This window comes from Carettochelys insculpta, chromosome 8 (assembly GCF_033958435.1).
Source record: "Carettochelys insculpta isolate YL-2023 chromosome 8, ASM3395843v1, whole genome shotgun sequence".
Taxonomy (NCBI): domain Eukaryota; kingdom Metazoa; phylum Chordata; order Testudines; family Carettochelyidae; genus Carettochelys; species Carettochelys insculpta.
Genome location: NC_134144.1, coordinates 2,069,608 through 2,089,811, shown reverse-complemented (window position 1 = coordinate 2,089,811; position 20,204 = coordinate 2,069,608). Strand labels below are relative to the sequence as shown.

The following is a 20,204-nucleotide window of genomic DNA, read 5'->3' as shown; positions in this document are numbered from 1 at the left end:
GAATGCTGCATTTTCCTTGCCCTGCGTGGTAAAGTAATATGTTACCAATTCAACAACTGGAACTTCACAGCTGTTTAGCTTTGAAACTTGGCTCTGCTTACTGATTGGCAATACAAGTGCAGCGCTGTTTTGTTTGGGCTGCAGTAGGAAACCTCTGACTCTGTAGAAAACAAACCAGCAGTCATGTAGCACTTTAAAGACTAACAAAATAATGTATTAGGTGATGAGTTTTTTGTGGGGCAGACCCACATCTTCTGATCTGGAAATTGTGAATTTCCAGATCTGAAAAAGTGGGTCTGTCCCCACTAAAGCTCATTACCAAATACATTATTTTAATAGTCTTTAAAATGCTACATGACTGTTCTTTTGTTTTGTGAAGATGCAGACTAACACAGCTCCCTCTTTGTGACTCTTTGACTCTGTAGGAAACAGAGAGACTCCTCAGTTTCTGGTGGCTTTTGCATGCTCAGGATTTCCAGGGACCAACTAATAATTAATTCCCACTGGTTTTAGAGTGCATGCTTTTCCTTGTCATGTGTGTTTCCCTACAGGAACTCTTCGCTGCATTTTTTCATGGGGTGGACCCCATGCACTAAGCTCCTTTAATGGTCCAAGCTGGACTGCTCCCATAATTTCAACTGCATCTTTTGCCCTTCTCTAAATCGGTGCCCCCCTTATGTCTTAGGCTTCTCCTTCTTGTGTGTGGAATCTGCAGTTCTCAAGAGGCCAAGACAAACGTGGGCTAAGAGTGGAAACCAGAGCTTCTCCAGAACCGGGTTGTGTGTGTTGGTGATTCATAAACAGCAGGCCAAGTCCACGAATGGCCATTGACTTGCGCTAATGCTTTCATCTTAAGGCTCCCTCATCCACACTCAGTGCCTGCTCCCTTCCCTAAACTTTACTCAGTTCTTATAAGGAGACCACATGGTGTTCTTCTGTATCTTGCTAAGTCAGGGTGGTGCCATCTGCCTCCTCCTGAATCTTGCATGTTTGGACGTGGCCAGGCAGGCTCTGAAGCAGGTGTGTAACTTTCAGCATGTTAACAGTCCCAGTTAACTCAAGGCAGGAGATACCCTTTCCCCACACCCCATGCCAAACTGCTTCCAGCTGGCAGAGAGGGTTGCAAAGCACAACAAACTGCAGCACGAAGCAGAGGGAAAGGTGGTTCTGCTGGATGAAATCTGGGAAAAACAGGCACAGAACTATGGTGAGTGCGGCAAAATGCCATGTCACGTGGAAGGATCATATGCTCTTAGATCCAATGCCCAGTTCCCAAGCAGTCCTGTCTGTCGTGTTTCTTGAGAGCCCTGTGTCTGGAAACCCAGGAGAATAGGCAGCCCACAGTTCCCACCTATTGGTGAATAGGGCGATGAGAAGCCCAGATCTCCTGGTGAACGCGGGATGGGCTGGGGCTGTGCTGGGGCGGGAACTCCCTGCTGCCATCTGTGGGGGACAAGAGGAACTGAGGGACACATTTGTACTGTAGTTTGGGGCAGTTTGCTTAATGTACAGTTAAGTTTTGAGCCTGGTGCCCCAGCAGGGAACTGCAGGGATGAGAGAGATGCACCAAAGGGCTGAGGAGTCACCATGCCCTTCACAGCAAACAGACAGCGCTGGGGGAGAGAGCCTGGGCAGAGGGCTAATAGGAAGATGATGTTCTTGTCGGGGGTTGGGTGTGCTTTCCTGGCGGGGAGGATTCTGCCACTGATTCCCTCAGAACAAGAGAGAGAGAGAGAGAGAGAGAGAGAGAGAGCTCTGTGCAGCTGTGTACAGCCTTAGTCTTGTCTCTTGTCTCAGTGCTCTCTGATAGCTTCTGAGGCAGCCCCCCTACCCAGAGAAACCAAAGCGGGGAACTCTTGAGCTGGGTCAGATGACAGAGCCCCTGAAGCGGCCTTGGCCAGCATTTCTTAAACTGTGTGAGACCACAGAACACCAAACAATAGTATTTGTAACACAGAACACCTAGGAAAGTTTTCTTCAAGAAAAAAACAAACAACAAAACCCAGCAACATATACAAAAGGAAGTGATTTCATCAGGTATCGTAGCAATGGAGAAGATACCTACCAGCAGGGTGTTTTCCAAATCCCATGGCACACCTGCGACTTCTTCATGGAACACAAGTGTTCTGCAAAACACAGTTTAAGAAATGTTGCCCTGGGCCACAGTGATCCGCCATGGTCCAGGGTCTGTGTTCATCCTGGACAACAAGCTGTGCATGTGGGTGGTTAGGAGGCTAGAAGGAAGTAACTAGGAAACAAGAGCCACTGAGGACTGAGTTCAGGACTATTGCCTCAACAGCCCGAGGGAGGGAGTTGTAGCTAACAATATTTGTTTGCTGATTAATTGCTGGCTTCCCAAGTTTATTCAGTTCTCCTGCTGCTTGTACTCCTGCTTCCCATCCCCATAAAGTTCTCTTTGTTTTAAACCTGCACTGTGTGCTTGCGAGTGGGGAAGTGTTGCCCAGCAAGGGCACCAAGGCTGATGGATCTAGTGTCCTGATTTTGGGGGATGAGGGTGGAGAGAGACATGGCCAAAGTTGTTTAAGTTTCTGCTAGGATCCCAAATGAACCCGTCCCATTTTGCTGCCTTTGGCGGAAGAACCATCTTCCTATGGGAATTAGCCTAGTGGCTAACAAACCAAGATTGGTTGGACGATTGCATGATTGTTAGAACAGTTTTGTAGGTGCACAAATAGCCCTGGCCCTGCACTGCACTGCTGGGGTGTACTACACACAACATCACATGGCGAGAGAGGCCAGAACTGAGATGGTTTGGTTTGGGTTCAGCTCTCTGTAATCACAAGAACCTGATGAGACAGCCCAGCAGTGCCTAGGCCTCTATGAACTGTGTGCTTGGGTCAGTGTGGGTGGCATGGAAGTTAAAATGAGTTGTAGGCAAAAGATGCTAAGGGAGTCTTTGAAAACCCTTTGAAAATTGTACAGCTGCATAGGCATAATTCACATTTTCAAAAGCACCTCAGTGAGTTAGGAACCTACACTGCTAAGTCACTGAGGTGCTTAGGAAAAAGTTACTTGTGGTGCCTGGAAATGCTCCACTTAGTTTCAATACAATTTGCAAAGATGCCTTTAAAAAAACTAACAACCCTGAGCTCTCTGCCAGAGAATGCTGTGCTGCTTGGTTTGAGTTTCCTTTGTGGTGGGGCTTCATGCCTTGTCAGAGGCTGCCTGGATGGTCTCCATGATCCCACAAAGCACTTAACTGTAATAACAGGTAATTAGTGGAGCTAAAGTTGATCAAGTGCAGGCCCATTTACTGCTGAGCACCATGGCTGGGTCCTGCCTTCTTTCACAAGGAGGAATAGTACTGAGAAACTCTCTGCTTGAGAAATAAATGAAGGGGTCTGGTAGCAAGCCAGGGTGTAGTAGGACTAGAAATTTCCAGCCCTTTATAGCTTTTATCTATACAGTTATGTATAGTACTAACTGCTGTGGATAAGTCACCTCCTCTGCACACTGGCCTAAGCTTTCAAGCAAGACAGCGTAAGGAGCTTCCTAGTTTTAGAGTCCTGGACATACACACTCACTAATTAGTTTGAAAAAAAAATCCCTAACCAGTTGTTCCTAATAACTCAGGGAAAGCAGATTTTTCAGAATGATACAGCATGACATAACTATTCCTGGTTACAATTCATTTTAGTGCTCAACAATGGTTAGCAAACTCACAATTTGAATGAAAGGGGGATACAAAATAGCCCTTGTTAAATATAAGTATGCTTTTGACCTGTGCATTTGAGGATGAGCATATTCAATATGCATTATGCTTCCAATGTATTTTATAGCATGTTCTATAAAAGGAATGTACAAGAAATGTTTCCTTTCAATATGCATTGGGTACATCCTCTGTTATCCTCATACAGTAAATTCTTTCATATCCGGCAGCCCCAGGACTGGGAAGTTGCCAGATATTCAAATATTCTGGGTAACAGAGGTGTACCTAGCAATGCAGAACACTAAAGAAAAACAAGATTAGATATTAAGAAGCAAACAAAAATGTATGCAGAGTACTTTATTTACCAACACCAGTAGTACTGTACACTGTAAACTTATACTGTATTTGTGGTATTTATTTGTGTTTACTCTCACTATACTGTGCTTATGGGAAACGTTACTATAATGTACTTATGGTTAGAATGCTGGTTATTTGAGAGTTCCAGAGGGTAGAATGCCAAACAGGAATGAGTTTGCTGTGATTGCGGATTCTGTGTTCTGCCCTAGTGCATCATCAGTAGAATTGTTAATAAGCTGTAATACGTGTTACCTGCTGACTATAGCACCTTTTTGGTTGGCAATGCCTGAGCCAGAAAGAAGCCATCTTCACTTTGAGTTTGCAGCTGGAGTCTCTGATTCAGACAAGCATTTAGCACAAGTTTTAATACATATTGAGAGACCTACTTAAGCACGTGCTTAACTTCAAACATGCTTGAAATGAAGTTTGTGTCTATGAACCTTTCCTGAATAGACATATTTTCCCAAGTGAGCTGAGCCTTGGCAGATAAAGGAGGGGAAAAAAACCCTTTAATTTCTAGGCTAAGCACATCTGATCTGAAAGTAATTGATGGAGATTGTATACAAAAGCTCCTGGTGCCATTTAACAGCATCATTTTCCAATGTGCATCTACATGTTGAATACCAATAGCGAGCTCAGTCCTTCCCTTTTCTGTTGTCAGGGGAACCTTTGCACCTGAAGGTTTTTTTTTTCTTTCCCCCTTTGCAGTACAATGTTCTGTTCATCCTTGTAAATTTGAAATGGCCACCGTGGTTGCTTTGGGGGATTGTCTCCCTTACACTTGTTTCTGTTTAGGAAATTTAATGAGCTATCCATTTTGCATTTATTTTCAACCATGAAAGTGTCATCCAGGAAACTTCACACAGCTAACCCTCGCATCACCTCCATAGAACCTGGATTTGTTGCAAATGTCAGAGCTCTGGTATGCTATTAGAAGTCTGATCTCCACCATCAAAATCAAACTGCTTGTGCCAAACCTAAGTTTAAGGTACAATAGGAAGAAGACTCAACTAGTTTGGGAAAGACCATAAAAAGAAGAGACCACAGCTGAACTACTGACACAAGAACTTTTAGCCAAAAAAAAAATCAATTTACAAAATTCTTCGAATAAGGAAAGGAAGGACAGGACAAGCACAGCTAGATGGGATGGGAGAGAAACCCTGGGTGTGTCCATATAAATATGGTTTGCTCCTGCTTTGCTAAATTTCTTCAATATTCCGTGGACGCAGTGATATTTTGCTTGTTTAGTCAACGTGGCTGGTGTTGAGTCACAAATTATGTTAAGACTAATTGAATTGCTGTGATCATTGCAAGAATATCAAAAAGAATGACTGTGCTTAGCTGCGCTCGAATGAGGGAGGCACTCTCAGTTTAAAGAATGAGATTCTGGGCCTGTGCGTGGAAATATGGTTCACTCCTGTGTGCTTAGATTTGCTAGATATTCAACTGATACAGTCGTGTTTTGCCCATTGTAATCAGTTTGGTTGTTTTTGGGGTGGGACAGAAATTACGTTAATACAAGTTGCAGGAATTGTGAAATGTGATCACCCAGGCTTGCAGTGACTGTGGGAATACAGAAACGACGCCCTGTATTTAATGCATTTCAAAAGGAGGGAGACACTGTCACTCTAAAGAACCCTGGGTGGGCAAGGGAGACGTGCCAGAGCTCTGTGAAGATTAAAAGAGAATCAAGCAGCAGGGCGCATGGCTCGTTCAACCTGTTCTTCTCCATTGTCTCAAGGGTAGAGCTAACGTAGGCACCAGAAGAGTTTCTTTTATTATTTTAAATTTACTCCAGCAGATGCCGAAGTTTCTCTTGGCTGGACTGTGCTTTGGGCCAAGAGCTGAAATCACTGGGGTTTGCCCAAAGCCCAGTCCACCACAGTCAAGCAGGAGCAGAGAGCAGGTGGCAGGGGAGCCAATGGAGAGATGTGATACGTGGCCAGCAGAGGAGTGGTGACATGATGAGCAGTCAGCAGGTGGCTGGTGAGTGGCTATCAGAGTGAGTAAAATGCCTTTTTCTCCTCCATTCAGGACTGGAGGTAAACTCTGGGGATACACCCCTGAACTCTGGGTCTGCACCTGTAACCCACACACCTGTGTGTGGTGAACTGTCCCCTGCAGTGGTGCCTAGAGCACGTCACAGAGGAAGAATAAGTGTCCTCTACAGCCTAAGCAGAGAGCCAGCTGTCCTTTAGCTCAAGTTGTAGAGGCGCCTGCAAGAAGCGCCCCAGATCCCAGGTTTGAGTCCCCCTGAGGGCAGTTACACTCGGACCAAGGGTGCTCCCCGACTGTGAGTGGGGAGCAGAGAGGGGATAGGTATGTGAAGGGAACATTTAAATTGTTGGGGTTAAGAACCTGAGAGCAGAGGACATTTCCCAACCTACTTGGGATGGGACTTTTACATATGGTTTTTACTTACAGTTTTTGTCTGAGCTCTATTTGTGGTGTTTTTCCAGTTTAATGCCAAGTTACTTCTCTTCCTTTTATTAACTTTCTTTTCTCCACTCTGACTCTGTGCTTACGAATGGAAAAGCACTGCCTCTTTGAGGTGCCTAGGGGTGGGAAATGAATTTCACGGGTTACTGGTTGGGGGCTCCAGCCAGTTCTGTGTTAGAAGGAGGGGGAGGAACCCCTAGATATTGAACCTGGCCCTGGCTGCTGCTGGGCCCACCCAGCAGAAGGGAGGCAATTGTTTTCATTGGGCTAGTTGGCAAAAGGGAAAGAATGTTTGAGGTATAAAAGCAGGGTTAATCTCTGACGTAAGTATGTGCACAGACATGCATGTGCATGGGCCCAGGAAATAAATCTCAGGGAACGAATTGGTCCAAAGTGGCCATTCAAACCAGAGTTGTTAAATGATCTGCCCTAGTAGCACCTCATGCTCCATGTGAGGGACAGTAACCACATGTCGGTATTTCTTTCACATGCCACCATCCTTCTGATTCTGAGTTGAACATACAGGACAGAATTCTTTTCCTATTTTCCTTGGGTCTCTCCCATGCAATTGAAAGTACAGTCTGAGCTGTAGTCAGGACCTTCCCCAGAACAACTGGGGTTTGGAAAACACGGCTTTTGGTTATGTGCATACTGGGGGAAGAATACATCCTTTCCAAAACCTCTTCTTGCATCATCTTTTTCCTTGCACATAATGCACAATGTGTTCAGGTGTTGCACTGCTTTTTGGTAAATTAGGGAGGGGCGTAATATAAAGAGGAACATCTGTGGAATGATACAGGCAGCACTGCTAGCAAGAAAAAGCTGGTGGTAGAATGAAGTTCTTGCTGCAACACCTCTCTTTCCCGGCTGCATCTGGTTCTGACAGCTTTGGTTATCAAGTCCCAAGCAGCCCTGTGGATTCAGGCTCTGGAGCTGCTCTCGAGCGGACAGGTGGTGATGGCAGGAGGGTCACAGGGGTTTCTCCTCTCCAGTCGATACAAAGATGAAAGAAAATTAGCCAAAAGCACACAGAGAGAGAGCAGATGATTGCAACCAACAGCCAGAATAAAGTGCTTTCTTCCTGGCTTTGCAAAGCAAAGCTGCTCTTAGAACCAATGCTCTTCTCCTAGTTATGGACAGAAGAGCTTGTGAAACCTAAACGAAAGATGATTTTCTTTTTCAAACCTGGGGATGAAGAATGGCCTTAGGCAGAGTTGGAAAATAATCTCTCTCTCTAGGGGAAATGTTTGCCACGATGATTTTTTCCCCCTGCTCTCGTACAAGTCATTCTTCAATTTTTTTCCGAGGTGGGGAGGGAGCCTTTGGTTTTGGTTGCCAAAAACTCGGATGGTTTAAACACAGCAAATCCTGCCCTTCAAGGGCCCTTTGAAAGGCCAAACAATAGGGGTTTGTTCAGCACCTCTCTGTTACTGTATTCCATGTGGGTGGAGAGTGCTGCTCTTGGACATGGCTGGCTGGCTTCATCCTGGTGAGGCACCTAACTCCCATGGACTTTTGATAGTAATTAGGCACCTAGCTGCCTTCTGTATGAACCTCTTGTCGCAACCTGGAGGGCTCTGTGTGTTTCCCTTCTGTGCCCATTCATTGTTATCCATATCCCCTGTGCCTGAAAACCAGAACCTGCCCAGGCTGTAAACTGGAGGTTCTACTCCGCCTCTCTCTTCCTGCTGTCCTTTAGGCCCTCTGGCTGGCTGAGTGAGGGACAGGAGCTCAGACAGCTGCCACACAAGGCTCCTGGCTTATTCTGAGGTGCCTGAGATTTTAAAGTGCCGGGATGATAGCCCAGCTGAACCTGAGAAGTAACTTTCATGCCCGCATTGTATGAACCGGAAGGTAGTTTTCCCAGAGGTTTACGTCCCGTGTTTATAGGGGGCAGCTCTCTGACCCCCACTGGTAGTTCAGCTGTGGAGACTCTATGAATCTGCCCCAGCACTAGGTTTCAGATTTTGATGTGGTTTTAGGTTGAGAGATCTCAGGTCAGTTCCCCTGTGGTCTCACTGCCATCTCGTGGTGGTGCTGAGGCAGAAGGGTGGGAAGTGAGGCCTGGGTGTGGACAGGTATTCGGGCACTGCATTGCTCACCTTTGCAATGCCTCACCGCTCCCAGAGCCGGGGTCTCGTTTTCAAAAGAGATGTCAACACTTAGGAGCCAAAATCCCACTGACAGCGCAGCTCCTCAGAGACATGGGTGGTGTTGCTAGCTATGAGCTTGGCTGTTCGTGCACTCTTGGCAAGTTGCTCAGTTTCTCTGTATCTCAGTTCCCCTAGCTGTAAAATCAGGATTGTCTTTACTTCCCCGGGGCCGAGTGATGTTTAATGCATGGTGGTTTGTAATGCAGGCTGAACTCCTCCAATGGAAGGGGTCCATCAAATTGCAAAATATTGTTATCTGTCTGTCAGGCTGTTCCTCTGAGGCTGTTCGGGTAAAAATAATTCACATTTGGCAAACAGCCCATAGGGATGCCCAGGCAGAACACTGGGAGCTGTCAGCAGAGTCACTTGCTAAACCAATAAATCAATCAGCACAAGTCCAAAACACAAGCATAAAATATTTCAGACAAACTCAATTTTCCAGCTTTAAAACAAGGGCTCTCTTTTCTGAGCATTTTAACACTGAGATTTAGTGCTAAACTGACAGGCTTAACTTGTAAAGTCACTGGCAAGTCTTGAAAGAATCGGGTGGGTTTTTCCCCTCCTCAGTTGAGTGACATGGTTTTTCGCTTTAGTGATAGACTGTACTTGTGAGCAACTATTTAGATATCTAAGTACTAAAGCAGCCTCAGGTCTGGTTCCTATCAATAATGCATTTTTGTCGCAGAAAAATTGAAACCGCATGGGTACCACATATAGAAATGGAAAGTATCAAATTAATTTTAGCCATAAAAGAGCACAGTCCAACTTCACAGGCTTTGACTGGGCTTTTGTTTCACTTGCATTGCCCTCCCCTCAGTTTCACTTTGCATGCTAATTACTAAGGAACTGAAACATTTCATAAAAGAACCTAGAGGGAACCACGTGATTTCAGTGCCATCAACTGGAGCAGATTTCATCTAAACATGTACGCGTACTAAACCTGAGATATTCCAATATGTAATGAAACATGAAAGCCAGTACGTGGTTGTGGATGGTGGTAGAAATATTTCACCCAACGGTAGGTACAGTAGCAACTTTCATCTATCACACGGCTTTAAAAACCCTAAAATGAATCAGTCTGTAATGGTAACCCCTGTATGTTGGACAGGTCCCCCCACCTCACTAGAAGTTCTCATTTTGTGTTTGAGATTCTTTGAAAAGTTTTTAAAAATTTATAGGCTGGGTGAAAAAACTCAGTCATCTGCTGTGATGTTCTTTGCCCTTTCAAAAAATTAATTAGTGGTGAAGTCTACTGAATTAGGTTGATTTTAATGATGAAATTGAAAATGTCTCAGGCTACTTTAAACTGATGTCTCAAGGACATCTGCTGCCCGGAGGGGAGGAGATGGACAATATCTCTAAACCCTGTTTCAGCTGGGTAGAGAAATCCAGTTCTTTCTGTCCTTTACATTGACAGATGTCGTCTGATACACGAGAGCGCAATGAATGAGATCTCCCTTGCTGGTTTTCAAGACAGCTCAACACCCACTGGCAGGGTCAGATTTTCAAAGACCTCTGCTCCTATTAGCCATAAAAAGAATTGGCCAGATTTTCAAAGGTACTTGGTGCTTTGAGGTGGTGGGGCGGGGGCCTTGGTTCTGAGCTGAAACTCATTCGTGTCACAGTAGGTGCTCAGCACCACTGCAGAACTGGTCCTTATTGAGATGACTCTGTGGTGGCTGAGATCTTTTCCAGTCTCAGTTCCAGGTGGTGAGTGCTTGGACAGCTGGCTCTTAAGTTTTCTTTGCCGTGGGCTAAGTGCAGTGCTTACCATGCCAGGCATAACCAGGTCTAAGAGAAATACAACAATGGCCACGTCAGGTGAGAACAATTGTATCCTCTGTGGTTCAAAGCAGGACTTCAAAAGCTCTTCAGAGCTAACCAGAGGCAGGATAATATATGATAAACCAGCTTTGCAGACAATACTCTCTTGTTTAAAAAAAATTAAAAAGTCCTGCATTTAGCAAGACCTACCAGATGGTAGGGATGTTCTGTTACAGAGATGAGGAATTGAGATGGGAGGGGGGTACCTAAAGAGGAAAGTAAACCCCACAGCACCAAGTCTTGCAGCCTGGGGCAACTGACTCAGGCTTGTGGAGCTTGTATTATGGGGCCAAAAACTGCTGCAGAAAAAGCCTGAATGTCTGCCTGCCACTTTGGCATTCAAACTAACTGCTACAGGGTGAGTGGCTGGGGTGGTTGGTTTCCTGCTGTGTACATGTTCCTAGGTGACTTGACCAAGGTCACACAAAAAGACTGTGACAAAGAAGGCAATTGAATCAGGTCTCCTTAGACCCAGAGTAGCACCCTCACCACAGGATCATCCTTCATTTCTGGACAGTAGCCTGCAGAAAAGACCAATCAGGCCATTAAGCCTTCTATTTACCTAGACAGGTTTGTTTCCCATTATACCTTTCCTGATACTTGCTCCTCTCATATTATTGTTCCAACTTTTTACTGGGGGGAAGAAATTAGCTTTCTGGGACAGTAATTATCAGGGTCGTCATGCTTTTTTTAAAAAGGTACAATCTATATTTGTCTTTTTTCAGTCTTCTAGTACCTCCGTAGTTCTCACAGAAGTAGTTGTCAGGAGCATTGAAAATCTCTCTGATAATTTCCTGAATATGTTAGAATGTAATGCTGGGTGGAAAGCAGTTGATTTTTGTTCTCCCTTTAAAAAATCATTGAAAATGAGCACATTTTGAAGAAATTGTTCTTGACAGAGAAAAGCTGTTTGCAGAATTTTTCCTGCTCATCAGAAAGCCGTTTTTCACTGAAAAAAGTTTGGAGGAGACCATGCTTCTACAGACAGCCCCGTCTGTGCTCGCTATCAAGGATAAGTTTTCTAAAATGTGCTTTGCTTCACAATTATTCAGACAACTTTTTGTGGGTTTTTTTTTTATTCTTTTTCAAGGCCAGTTTGGAAAAAGCATCTGGGACCCCGATCATTTCTGAGGGGTCACTTGCACAGACCCCTCTTGCAGGCAGATGACTTTGGGTTTTGCAACAGCATATGCTGAGAACCTGGTTGCTCAGTGAGTGCCACGGGGGCCTGGGTCCATGCAACGAGAACCCATTGCAAGAGCTGGGCCAGCAGTAGTGGCTTTGTAACAGGAGCTAGGGAGCTAGTATGGGGCTCAGAGCGCATTGTTTCAAGTGGCTGTTTTGCCACAGACAGCCTGTGTGACCTTGCACAAGCTGCTGTGTCTCGCAGCTCCCCACCTGGGCAAGGGGAACAGCAGCACGTTGCTCCTTCACAGGGGCAGTTTAAAGACAAACACATTAACAGTGGTGAGAAACTCCAGCAATGGAGTCACTTGCATGCCTTGGCTAGTGAATGGCATCTCCACAGGGGAAAGAGGGATGTTCTTCTGTGTCCATCTCTAAAGCCAGCTCAGATGGTGTGGCTGAAGCTGTCACTGAAATAAATCAAGGCATGACAGCCATGAAAGTCACAACTTCAAGGGAGACGGCAATAGACTTTTGCTGTGACAGGTTAGCGCTGATCTGTGTTTAATTATTTCTTTTCTCCTTCTGACTGCCATCTGAAACCTGTTTAAAGCATAACCACAGCTATGCGGGGCCTAGGCCTCTGAGCGCCCACTCAAAGACGCTAGGATGAAAAGAGGGAGTGACACTGAGCCTGGGGGGAGAAGCCCTGGAGGTGGACGGCAAGGACCTGGCTGTGGATGCATACTGGACCCTGAGCTGGAAGGTGCATAGTGAAGGAGTCTGGAGTCTGCAGAGAGAGCAAGGATGATCTCCTGGTTACGGCCCTTGAGTGCTGCCCTGCTGATCCGGATTCTGCCCTTGCCTTTGCCACTGCATGATGCTGAGCAAATCACTTTTCATAGCTGCTCACGAGTTGTGTGTTCTCATTTTCCAGGTACTGGACATCAGCCCCTGGGGCTGGATTTCCAAAAGTGCAGCACATTCACTGCTGCAAGTGAAGCAAATGGGAGCTGGGGCTTGCATATACAAAGTGCCACCCAATGCTAAGTCCTCAGAGAGGTCAGCTACTCAGCCGCCCACATTGGGAACTTCATGTCAATGGAGCCGTTAACTCTGTGCCTTAGCTGCCCACCTGTATAATGGGGATAGTTCCTCTCCTGCTCCTCCTGGGGATGCTCTGGAAATGGATCCATTCATGTCATGGAGCATGTGGATACTGTCATGACGGGCAACCCTGGAGAGCCTAGGAAGAAATGAGTAGTTTTGTAGTCAGAGCAGACTTCCAGCAGGGCGCTGTACCTACGGCCCATGGCCGTGCGCTGAACAGCGAGGGGAAACAATATGGCTGCTCAGTAAGTGACCCTCAGCCATGCTGTGCATGGAACGAGGGAAAAACCGGTTGGCAATCATGTAATTAAAGACTGTAGCATAATACAGGCACACGAGGGGAGCAAATGAAGGTTACATCCGCAGCTTCCTTCTGCATTTGCTAACACTTGAGGGCTTGACTTTGCCATCTTGATGGTGTTCTTTTAACCCAGTGTTTGCGTGTGTGATCCTCAAACCAGCGTATGGGAGATTGCACGTTGGACTCTTAATTTGCAGCTTGCCTTTGCCCTTCTTCAGAACTCTGCGCTTTTCCGCCTTTCGTATACGCCTCACTTATTGAAACAATCCCAGCTCGCTGTTCCCTCTGAGGCATCTGTTTATTTTCTCTGCTTTGACTTTCTGCAGCCTGAGCTAATGATTCATTTTTTCTGGATCCTGGCAAAGAGCGAGAGGAAGTCGGGCTTGGCACTATTGTTCTGAACTTGGTACTAAAGCAAATATTATAATGAGAAATAGGGGAGATGCTGCAGCAAGAGATTTGCATATATTTTTGAACGAGCCAAACAAAATCATCCTGGATTGGGCTGCACAGTCTGTCAGGAGAATGGCTCATTGCGAATCCTGCTCTCTTAGGGTATGTCTACACGGCTGCTGGGACCATGTTTCGTAGAGCTGAGAGAGTCACACATGAGAGATTCTGGAGGTAGCACTTGCTTGAGCTAGTTGCCCAGGTACATAGGTGAGCAGCTAACACAAGCCATCACTAACAGTGCACCAAAGCCTCTGCTGTGTTCAGCGCACCAGCTCAAGCAGAGCAGCTGAGTGTCTGTCCACCCTTACTAGGCAGCACAGCACCTCTCAAGCTGCAGTGTAGACATGCGCTGAGGCAGCATGTGGCTTGTGTTATACAGACACTCAACAGACCCCTAGGAGCCCCGCCCAGATCTCAGCAGAAGTTCACATCCCAAGCACCTTGCTGCTGATGCTCAAACACCTCACATCCTAACTTGCTCCACCCGAGCGCAAACTACCCCCGTGGCCTTCGTACAAGAAGTTTTTATTTTGGCTGTATGGGAGGGGTGCTACCTGGGCCTCCACACACACCTTTACTCAACATTATGTCAACACAACTGCTTCCAGGTGGATTTGCGGTCGCTGTGCAGGGAAAGTGCCCCATCTCCTACTGAACTACTCAGGTGTCACCTGCGTGGAATACATCTCAGCAACTACTTGACCAAAAAAACCCAGTTACTTACCTGCCCTGCAACAGTAGCTCTTCCACATCGGGTTCACACACACGTGGCCATGACCCTCCCTCCAAACCCTCTGCACTGAAGTCACATATTCCAGTGGAAAGGAACTTAAGGGCTTGGGGGCTGCCCTGCCGTAGCCTCTGTGTGGCAGACACATCTTGAAGAGCCATTAGAGAAGAGTCAACAGAAATGTCCTGCGTCACTTGCAGTGTCCTAGCTCTTGGCACTCTGTTACAGACTGAATTATGAAAGATGAGGCTTTATACATAGACCGAGCGCATGTGGTTCCCAGCCAACTGGAACTGTGGAGCCGGGCCTGGGGCAGTGTGCAGAGCCACCAGGCTGCTGCTACACAAAAGAGCTGACAGGGATATGCTGCTGCTTCCGGGAGCTACATGGAGCCACAGCACGTATAGGACAAGCCCCCAACTCCTCTCCTGGCCAGGGTGAAAGGTCTGATGGCCTGGACATGGCCTGAGGCCCATAGTTTGCCCACCCCTGCTCTGAGAGTGTGAGTAATCCCACTGTAATCTAGCAAAGCACTTGGAGCCCAAGTCAACAAGATATTTAAACGCAGGCCCAACTTTTTAAGCAGGAGCCATCCCAGTGACTTGGTTTCCAGTTCAGGAAAGCATCAGCAGCTGGGACAGTGCTCACTTATGGGCTTAATTTTAAGCATGTCTTTAAATGTTCTGTTCTGCTGAAGACGGAAAGGTTTGTGACTTACTCTCCTGCCCCAATGCTTTGCTAATCTGAGTTTCCACCTACCTCCCTTTTATCCCCTTTCTTGCTTTCTTATTTGTTTAGGGGGTGGCGTTTAACTTCAGCTGCCATTGATGGGTCTATTTTGCCTTTGATCCTCAGAAGAGTCTGGGCATGTACCCACTACAGCTTATATCGGTATAACTGATGTCACTTGAGGGCGCAAATAGCCCCCTGATTTGTGTAAATTACCTGTGGGGGTAGCACTGTGTGAGCAGGGAGAGCTTCATTTGTTGACCTAGCTGACACCTCTCGTGGGGGCTGGAATATTTAGGTTGGTGGGAGAGCTCCCTCTTGGTGGCTTACGGCATCTGGACTGGAAATGCTACAGAGTGCTGCTGTCACCTTCAAAAAGCCATTCAGTTTTGCAGTACATTAACCTCCATTGTGCAGCCTTTGCATGTGTTAAACTTAAGCTCATGCCTAAGTCTATGCAGGATCGGGGCCTTCCACACCAAAGTTCTTTAACTTCAGAACGATTTTTGGTGAATCCAAATTGCACCATGAAAGCGGATTGTATAGTAATTCCCTCCGGGTGGGGAACACGCTTACAATGAATTCTGTGCCAGAGCCTGAACTACTGTATACTGGTGAGTGCTGTGCTTGCCTTGATGAATGAGTAAGTTGGACATTGCTTTAAAACAATGGAGTAAATTAAAAAGGGAAACAGCAAACTCCCCTGGGATTCCGTCATAATTTAAACATTCCTATGGGGCATATGAAGCTTCGAGGAAGAGGGGAAAAAATGTTGCTAACGTAGAAGGAATGTTGGCAATAAAAAGGAAGTCCTACAGGTGTGCCAACACTGAAGCAGTCTGAAAGCAGATGTCTGCAATTCCCGGCCCAACTCCCCACTCCACCTTTGTTTTCTCTTCCCCCACCCCCTTTGCCTGACAGCGCCTACACTGTGTGATTGGAGAGGGAGGGAAAGCTGCACCACTCAAAGCTTGTGTTGTGCCATAAATCACAGGAAGACGAGAGTGAAAATAAATCTTGGGTGAGTTTGTTGAGTTTTGCCTTCCCTGGTCAGGTTTGAGAATGGGCGAACAGGGGTGGGTCTCCCCAGTTCTCTCACCGTGCTCTCTGGGTCTAATTCTGATGCACATTTGAGGGGTCTTTACTGTGCTCCAAGGGGGGAATTTATGCCACCCTGCAGGCCTGCCAAAGCTGTATAAAGTGTAAACAAATACGAGTCTGTGTCATTTCTGCCTTGGGTGGTGCTACACATGCTCTCGTGGGTCAAGCTAATGGTCTAAAGACAAGTGTATCCACAGGAGTAGCTAGGATCTTTGGGGTGAGGTGGGGATTGTATATGGGCAGCCAGTCAATGCTGCTGCCTGTGCGGCTGTGAACACACTGCTGGTTGAACCTCTGTAGTCCAACATCCTCAAGATCTTCCTGGTGCCAGACCTCAGGAGATCAGTATTGTCTAACAGCATTTCCAACGCTGCCACTGTTTGCAGGGCTCTTGGAAAACAATTAGGGATAAATTAGAACTAAATAACAGCACAGAACACTGAGAACCCGGAGTGGTAGCTGGAAACAAACTTTATGGGACGACGGGAAACTTGTCCACACCCAGGATAAGTCCTTATCCATTTAACTAAGATTGTGCCAGGTTACAGATATTGTCAGACCAGAGTGCGCCAGAGTAGAGAGGTTCGACTTGTACTGATTTTCAATGCTAGCTCAGTCACAGCTGAAGTGGCCATCTAAGCAAACTGAAAATGATACCTTTGGCTGCAGTGTAGTTGTAAACCAGACAGCTGGGTTCTTCTCTCTTCTTGCAGCTCAAAAAAAGTGTATTTGTCCAGCTACAGAGACTCAGGCCACCTCAGCCCCAAAGTGAAGAATTGTAGGTTAGTTTGTTCATAGAAGAAATCAGACACAAATTAAACATCCCAATGGTCTAATCTCAAGTGTGGCTTGGGGAGCAGGAAGGCAGATTTCATCATGGCTTTAACGTGGCTGCCTTCCTTTCCTCTGGGTAAGCCGTTTTGTTGGAGCAGTTTGTAGACAGATGATGCATTTGCCAAATAATCAGGTGATCCACCCCTAGCCAGTAACTGGACACTGAGATGACTGCAACAATGAAAGGAAAAATGAATTGTCTCTGCAGCAGAGCATTGTCCGTCATTCTGTTAATTCCAGCTGGTGTGCCAGGCCTCAGTACTCATCCAATTGGGTGAAAATCAGCTGAAGCTGGTTTGGCCCATAAAACGACCTGAGCACTCAGCGCATGAAATTTCGATTTTGACATCAGAGGTTTGCAAGTCGGACCCAGCACAGCCACTTCCTGCTGAACCGATGTTGATGCTTTCCAGGTCAGCTTTGTGTTTTTAAAGACAAATCATTCTCGGAACACCAGCAGGTTTATAAATCTGTACTAAGACGGTGTTCACTGCTTCCCAAATCCTCAGCTGACACTGAAAACCACCCTGGGAACAAGAGGAAGCAAAGGGCATTGTGCACTCAGTGAGAGAGACAGGAATACATTTGCAGAGTCCAGAGCCAAGCTGGGCTTTGTACGGAGGTAGAAGCAAGAAGATGTAGCAAAGGTACCCTTGTATACCACCCAATGGTTGTTCCGATGCTACTGTACCCATCTGAACCCTGGACAACATACAAGCTTCATTTGAAGGCACTTGAACAACATCACCAATTCCACCTCAGGAGAATCGTAAATATCTCTTGGGAAGATAGGCGCACGAACACTAGCATCCTGGGAGAGTGGAACATGACCAGCGTTGAAGCCATTATCATTCATCAACAACTTCGTTGGTTGGTCACGTGGTTCGGATGTCTGATCAGCGCCCCCCCAAAATAGATTCTGTTTTCCAAATTGGAGGAAGGACAGAGGAGCATCGGGCGCCAGCGGAAGCGATATACGGACACGCTGAAGTGAAAAAATGCAGCATGAAAAAGTGCAGCATCGGTGTTGACACTTGGAAGAACCTTGCCCAGGACTGTCCCCAGTGGAGGGTGGCAATCTGCCAGGGGGTGGTGCCGTTGGAGAGGCCCCACCACAGTGCAGATGAGAAGAGGTGGCGAAGAAGAAAAGATCATCAAAAACTGCCCTACGCCCCTCCAACAGCTGCCAACACCTGCCTTTTCTGTGATAAGACCTGCAGCTCCAGAGTCGGGCTGGTCAGCTATCAAGGGACTCACAGATAGGAGGGTCAGAAGAAGACATCCTACTCGATACTGAGTGACCACCAAGATAGCAAAGGTAGTCATGAGTTACAACTATACCGCTCAGGGCCATACCTACCTATGAAGAGGTGAGGGATGGGAGGGGAGGAGCAGCTACTCCACAGCAGGGGCTGAACTCAAGTCTGGACAGGGCAAGAAGACAGGAATGGGAACCAGCTGCCACCAACGCCATGAGCAAGACCCCAGCTGCTGCCTGGGCCCCTGCCACCGGCCCTGCACCAGGGTCCCACATAGGCAGCACGCAGGTGTCTAGGCATCACTGGTGCCCCAAATTTAGTGGTGCCTTAGACAGCTGCATAGTCAGCGTATGCCTAAGGATGGCCCTGATAACCCTTCATTGTGCTAAATCTTTTCTGCTCCTTATAAGGCTGTAGGTCAACATTTTCACACACAGGTGCCTTAAATAAATAATATCTAGCTAGCCCTTTCCAGTCATAATTTCAATACACTTGACAAAGGAGCCCAGTATCACTGCAACCGTTTCAGAGTTAGAAAAACTGAGGCACAGAGGGGCAGTCACTTGCTGAAGATCATCCACTAGCACATCAGGAAACTGAATACAGCGTGTCTTCATCCGAGTCCAGTGTCACTATAGCATCCCACATCCATCAGCAGAGCCCACCACAAGGACTCACTGTTCTGTCCACAAGGACTCACTGTCTCTTCTGTTCCCAGCAAGTTAAGTTAGGCATCTAGCCCCAGGAGGTTGGCATATTTCCCACTGGGTCTGGGTGGGGATGCCCTAGCCAGTTCCAAAGCCCAATTTTGGGCCCTTGCCAATGCAGGGACCCACCAAAGCCTTCTCTTTGTGTAGAGGTGGGGCTGTGCTGGGGGAGGTTGTGATGACTCTGGGGTGTGGGGGGCTGGGGAGCGTAGAGAGAAGGCCAGCCCTCCAGAGCCTATTTGGAATAGGTGCAGGAGACCGAGTATTATAATTTCAGAGTAACCCTCTGTCTCAGCCACAGAGGCCTTAGGGCAAGGTGAGCAAGGTGGTAGCCTTCAGAGCCCCATGTTCCAGGTGACTATAGCATCCCACATCCATCAGCAGAGCCCACCAATCCAGCTGAAGCCACACTTCCCAAGAGAAAGGTATGGGCCACCGAGAGGCAAGGTCAGCTGAGAAGTTCCTGGTTCCCATGGAGATGGCCCTCCTCAAGGAGGCAATCTTCATCCCCAAGAGTCTAATGAGAGGGAATCTCTGCCAGGGGAGACACTGTTAGTTCAGAAGGAGACAATCTGGCTTCACTGGAATACCTAGATAAAAAATTGGCCTGATTTTCAAAAATGATGAGTGACAGAAAATCTAACTGACTTCAGCAGGGCTTGGGAGTGACCAGTACTTTTGAAATTCAGGCCATATGTATCTTATGTGGATTTGTGGGCCTACTCCTCATCTTCCAGATGGGAAAATATGGGACCTAGATTGTACTGTAGTGTGCTTTTATAGGGAGTCTGTTTTTCAAATGGGGGCCCATCCTGGAATCTTCAAGCTCGGGTGTGGCAGGAAACAATTTTCACATCCCGTGATAGATTTTTCAAAATGTTGAACCATTTTCCCAGCCCTAGTTAAGACAGTCAAGAAAATTTTCATGAAACAGCAAACTGAAAAAAAAAATCAGATTGCATCAATCAAAATGTTTCCTACTGATTTTAAATTTTTTTTTTGGTTACACAGTTTTAGTATAAATTGTTACATTCCTAAACAGAAAGTCACTTTTCAAATAAAAAGAAAAAACTTAAACTTTTTGTTGGAAGCTGTCAAATGTCAAAGCGTCCCATTTCCACTTTTATGCAAACAGTTTACGTTTCAATGTATTGATGTTTTTGAGAAAACATTAGTTTCTTCCTTTCCCTCCCTCCCTCCCTCTCAGAAGCACAGAACATTCACCAGTCTGATGGGTAGGAATGGTGTCACTAACCACTCAGTGTTTTCCTTGGTCGATGTGGGTGAGTGATGTGGTTGTCATGAGAGAGGCCCCGAGAATAACATTTCCCCTTACGAGGCGACATCTTCCTACTGAAGGTTAATGGTGCGTGTGGGTGCTGGCAACAGAAGCTAATTTCATGCAAAGGTTC

General features: G+C 46.6%; 1 long non-coding RNA gene across 1 annotated transcript in view; it reads left to right on the top strand.

Annotated features, from left to right (window-relative positions):
- Nucleotides 1-5,989: 5,989 nt before the first annotated feature.
- The window catches only part of LOC142017144 (uncharacterized), a 30,200-nt gene continuing 15,985 nt past the window's right edge, over nucleotides 5,990-20,204 (top strand). Inside the window, exon 1 of the long non-coding RNA XR_012646463.1 lies at nucleotides 5,990-6,013. This is a non-coding gene — a long non-coding RNA (uncharacterized LOC142017144). The remainder of the gene's footprint in view (nucleotides 6,014-20,204) is intronic.